Genomic DNA, 6052 nt, shown 5'->3' with positions numbered 1-6052 from the left:
TTTCAAGGATCGTAGACCGGAGGGAGTCAAGATTGGGCCTTTTGGTGCCTCCTTCTCATGACCTCATTGGACGCGTTCTGATCCATCGTGAGCCGGAAGGACTGCGCCTGAATCAACTGAGTTTGGGCGTCGAGAGCCGCCCTCTCCGCAACCATCCTGATCCCTTCCGCTGCCAGATCTTCCTTGGCTTTCACTAGATCTAACTTTAACTGCGCCACCTCCGCGTCATGCTGAGCTTGATCCGCCGGGTCAACCGCGGCGGTCAACAGGTCCGTCATCTTGTCCGTGAGATCCATCAGCACCTGAGCCGGCGAGGGCACAGGGTTTCCCGCCCTAGCAGCAGGGTTCTGAACAGGCTGCGCACCGGCCATGAAGATTCCAACCCGGCTCGGCGGCTCAAACGGGTCCGGAATACTGTCACCATCGGAACAACCCATGAGCCTGTCATCTTGAAGTTGATACAACGAGTTTGACTCGTCTGTGGACGACTCGCCGTCAGAGCCGGCGGCTGTCTCATCACCGGGTCCAGATCCATCAGAGAGCCCTCCATGGACACATCCCACAAAAGCATGCTTCAAGGCAGGCAGGGCCCGGGCGGGTCGTGTGCGCTGAGCCGTCTCGATGAGATCGGCGCAGAGATCCGGCTCGGGGCCCGGCTCGCCAATCTTGCCAATGAAAACATGAATTTCGCCGAAGGGGACCCGGTATCCATACTCAATTGAGCCGGCGTTGGGGCCCCAGTTTGCATCATCGATGTAGAGCTTGCCGCGACGACTCTCGGTCATCCGGCCCACCGCGTATCCCTTGAGCCCTTCGAAGCTGCCCTTCAAGAACTCAAATCCACCGTGCGCTGGCCCCATGGTGGGCGCCAACTGTCGTGGAATTGTCACGGCAGATGTCCTCAAGCCAGGACTTAGTCGTGGAGCCATCGCCGCTAGGAAGCTTGAAGGGGTTAAACGGGACAAGGAACACGAAGGTTTATATTGGTTCGGCCCCTTACGATGAAGGTAAAAGCCTACGTCCAGTTGAGGTGGTATTGATTAGGGTTTCGATGACCAGGGAGCTTAACTGCTATGCCTGGCTCTCGACGAGATCTTTCTTACCCCTAAACCGCTGCCGGGTCATCCCTTTATATAGAGAGGTTGACGCCCCGCAGCTTCTGAGAGTCCCGGCCGGCTCATAAGAGTGTCCGGCTCGGACTCTCAACTATTCTTGCCTTATACTACAAGTTCTACCTTAATGACGGTTGTAACTACGGGCCTTAAGCCATCTCCGGGTCTTAAGCCCATCTTTGGCCCACCGTCTTCAAGCTTGTCGCCGGGCTTCAGGTGATGATCCTTATGTGTAACCCGGCCCCGCCGGGCGGGTGACTCTAAGGGTTATATCCTCAACAGATACCGACGATCGAATCTCGGGCAAGTAACATACCGATGACAAAGGGAACAACGTATGTTGTTATGCGGTTTGACCGATAAAGATCTTCGTAGAATATGGGGGAGCCAATATAAACATCCAGGTTCCGCTATTGGTTATTGACCGGACACATGTCTCGGTCATCTCTACATAGTTCTTGAACCCGTAGGGTCCGCACGGTTAACGTTCGGTGACGATCGGTATTATGAGTTTATGTGTTTTGATGTACCGAAGGTAGTTTGAAGTCCCGGATATGATCACGGACATGAAGAGGAGTCTCGAAATGGCTGAGACATAAAGATTGATATATTGGACGACTATAGTCGGACACCGGAAGTGTTACGGGTGGTTTCGGAGAAAACAGAGAGCCGGAGGGTTACCGGACCCCCCCCCCCGGGAAAGTTGGGCCTACATGGGCCATAGGGAAGAGGGGAGGCAGCCCACAAGGGGCAGCCACGCCCCCTCTCTATAGGGAGTCCGAATTGGACTAGGGAGGGGGGCGCCCCCCTTTCCTTCTCCTCTTTCTCTCCCTTCCTTCTTCCCCCTTCCTCCTAGTTGGACTAGGAAAGGGGGAGTCCTACTCCTACTAGGAGGAGGACTCCTCCCCTCCTTGGCGCGCCTCAAGGGCCGGCCGGCCTCCCCCTTGCTCCTTTATATACAGGGGTAGGGGGGCACCCTAGAACACAACAACAGACATTGTCTTAGCCGTGTGCGGTGCCACCTCCACCATAATCCACCTCGGTCATATCGTTGCAGTGCTTAGGCAAAGCCCTGTGCCGGTAGCTTCATCATCACCGTCATCACACCGTCGTGCTGACGAAGCTCTCCCTCGACACTCAACTATATCAAGAGTTCATGGGACGTCACCGAGCCGAACGTGTGCAGATCACGGAGGTGCCATACTTTCAGTACTAGGATCGGTCGGATCGTGAAGACGTACGACTACATCAACCGCGTTGTCATAACGCTTCCGCTTACGGTCAACGAGGGTACGTGGACTACACTCTCCCCTCTCGTTGCTATGCATCACCATGATAGATCATGCGTGTGCGTAGGATTTTATTTGAAATTACTGCGTTCCCCAACAACAGTGACTTACCTTAACTGGTTGAATAGGCTCAGCGCTGCTCCTACTTCTCTTGCAAGGCTCCTTCCTAACATCTTGTACTTGGAAATCCTCAATCTTATCTTCATTGTACTCCCTCTGCATGGTGACACAAACTAGTTACTCGTCTCCTTGGAAGATAAATATGCATACTTTCCAGTCTGTGAACAACACAAAAGGATGAGATTATAACAAAACAACACCACATAATGAAACATGCCACATCTCTTGCACTTGCACACAATGAAATGAGCATTTACTATGTGTGCACTATGTAAAAACTAGGCATACCTTCGAACTGGATCTCCAGGTACTCTTGGAGAGCCTACTTTAGTGTACAGCCAAACCTTTATGTCACCTATGAGTTAGACAAGGCCCCACTACAGCAGCCCTTAGTGTTTAAATCATTGACAAGCTCTGTTAGAGTGTTAGGTCAAGAACAGCAAGTAATCAAAGCAAACAGTCCTAGTATGGCTGGCTGATGCAAACAAGCAATTAAACAGATGTGTGAGCAAATCTTACATACTCCCTCCTTCCATCTATATAGGGCCTAATCGTTTTTCAAGGCTAACTTTGACCAAGTGTTATAGCAATAATATATGACATGCAAGTTACACAAAGCATACCATCAAATTCGTACGTGAAAGGAGATTCCAATGATATAATTTTCACATTATACATCTCATGTATTATTAGTCTTATCAATAGTTAAAGGCGGTCTCGAAAAACACATTAGGCCCTATATAGATGGAAGGAGGGAGCATCAAGAAAAAGAAGCAAAGAAGGAGGCTTAAAGACCATTACTTGACTGACCAGATTTAAGGGGCATTTAAACATCATGTGCAACGTATGAACTAACATAAACATTGCATATTCCAGATTCTACAATGGAATGCACATGTATTAGGTTATGCCATGTACGATGATGCTGAAATGTACACTATAGCAGGCAGGAGTGATTCATCATTGCACGCATAATTGAATTGCAGGTTAAGGGCCAGTTCTACTCCGCCTTTTCAGAGCTTATTGTCAAAATAATCCATCAAAGATGTAAATAAGTCATTTTTGAGTTATGGGCTTGGGCTTAACTTATTTCGCTTTGGAGGGGGGTGTTTCGGGTAGAAGCTCACTAAAAATTGAAGGGAAGGGGAATAGTGAAATGACTCTGTTGTCTGCCTATATTACACCCAAAATGCAACTGCTCACGCCCGCGTCACACCTGACCCTCAAGTAAAAACAAACACGCAAGCGTTCATTGCCCTACCCGCTTGCATCTCCCCTCCCCTTTCCCTCTACCTTGATCCCCTGCCTGCAGCGCTAGGGTTCCTCCAGCGAGCCGTCACCGCTGGTCCCATCTGGCCTGGTCCTCGATGATGCTCTGTCCAGCTAGGCTACATGCGGGTAGGACCAAATCTCCCCGGCTGCTCCTCCCTCTGGTGCCGCCCCTCATTCTCATGGTCTCCAGCAGCTGCTCCACTGTGGCCCGTCCAACGCACTACTCCGGCGGGCGCTGCACAACTACGGCTTGATGCTACACTGCGGCAGAAGGCACCTTATTCCCCCTCCCCACCTCCCAGGCTGTGGCCTTGAGGTGCTGTTGAAGGATTTGCGCTCATCCAACAAGGTGAGGATATCCTCTGATTTTTTGCCAAATTTTCATTCTGATCCACTATACGATGAATTTGTATGAGCTGCTTCTGCTGCTGCTATATGATGCATTGCTATGAGCTGCTCCTGCTGCTGCTATATGATGAATTGCTATGAGTTGCTGCTGCTATATGATGAATTGCTATGAGCTGCTGCTGCTGCTATATGATGAGTTGCTATAAGCTGCTCCTGCTGCTGCTATATGATGAATTGCTATGAGCTGCTCCTGCTGCTGCTATATGATGAACTGCTATGAGCTGCTCCTGCTGCTGCTATATGATTAATTGCTATGAGCTGCTGCTGGTATATGATGAATTGCACACTGCTGCTGCTGTATGATGAGTTTCTATGAGCTGCTGCTGCCGCTGCTATATGATGCTTTCAGGTGGTGCTGCTATATGATAATAACCAGCCACTTGGACCATCGAATTTCAATAAATAATTGTTTTCTTCATTTAAATGTGGGTCATGCATTCTTCGTTTAAATTAGGCAATGAGATCTCTATGGAATACATTGACCAAAGTAGATTGTGCCAAGTAGATGGTATCTTTGTATTTGCATTTTGAACAAATAGTGATGGTCTGTTTTCCTATCATATTAATTACTGCAATGGTTCAATTTGTGATGTTTGCAAGTCAAATTAATTTTCATATGGGCAGCAAAATGACAAAATATAATGCAATCTAGACTTTTCACTGATCATACCAAAGATAAGCTGAAAAGGAAGGCAATGAAAAGAACTGGTTGGCTTATTACCTAGAGCTTATATTCACAGGTGCTTATTTTCTTAGGACAACTCGTAAAAACTGTCCCTAAGAAACTTGGCCAATAGAACTAACATACAAATCACATGTAACGATGATTGCAATGGAGGAGTGACCTACCATAGCACACTGTATAGGCTCACCGCTGCCTCTCCTTTTTTGCGATGTTCCATGAAATTGCCACATACATCTTGTACTTTTTCATTGTGTAACCCCATTTGCAAGTTGACACGGCTAATTTCAGACATCTCTACATGATAATACATTGCATATCCCTTGCGCATATTTAAACCACCAATTAACGATTGTGTGCGTAGCATAAACTAGCCATGACTTTGTGTGCTGGAATAGCACGCACTCTAAGGGAGCCTAATGTAGTGCACTGGAATTCCTACATGCCACCTACGATTTTGTGTAATGTACTACCTCTATTCCTAAATATATGTCTTTGTAGAGATTCCAGTATGGACCACATACAGATGTATATAGATGCATTTTTTAGTGTAGATTCACTCATTTTGCTCCGTATGTAGCCTACAATGGAATCTCTAGAAAGATTTATATTTAGGAATGGAGGTACGAGTTAGTATCATGTATGACATCTACATATCTAATTTAGCAGCCAGTAGTAGAAATATTGTCTGCACAAAGGGATTACTGGTCGAAAATCCTAGCAAAGCACACTGGCAGGCACAAAACAATACAAGAGAGAGAGAGACGCACTTACAAGATCATAGCAATGCCTCAGTCCAGGATCTTGGTTGGCCAAGCTGTTAGATCCAGAAGAAACATCGTCCTTGTAGTTTTTGCCAGCTGCATAACAGGTAACAACGACCTGTTAGTATATTTGAATTACATCGGGCAGGTGGTGCTGGACGGGTTTAAAGGTGACAAGTACCTAGGCCATGGCGGGTGCTTGGCATCTTGCCCGACGGTGGGAATCAGGTTAGAAACGTCAAGGGTGATGAAGCTGCACTGGCTGTCAGGGTCCGATAAGGAGATCTAGAACCGTCGAGTAGGGTGTTTGTGGAGCGGCTCCGGTAGGGTTGACTACGGTGTGGGCGAAGCAGATCTGTGGCCGTGGACGAGGGCGTCGATGAAGCTGCTCCGGTGGTTGGGTTA

This window comes from Triticum aestivum, chromosome 3D (assembly GCF_018294505.1).
Source record: "Triticum aestivum cultivar Chinese Spring chromosome 3D, IWGSC CS RefSeq v2.1, whole genome shotgun sequence".
Taxonomy (NCBI): Eukaryota; Viridiplantae; Streptophyta; class Magnoliopsida; order Poales; family Poaceae; genus Triticum; species Triticum aestivum.
Note: the sequence above shows the minus strand (reverse complement) of the source record.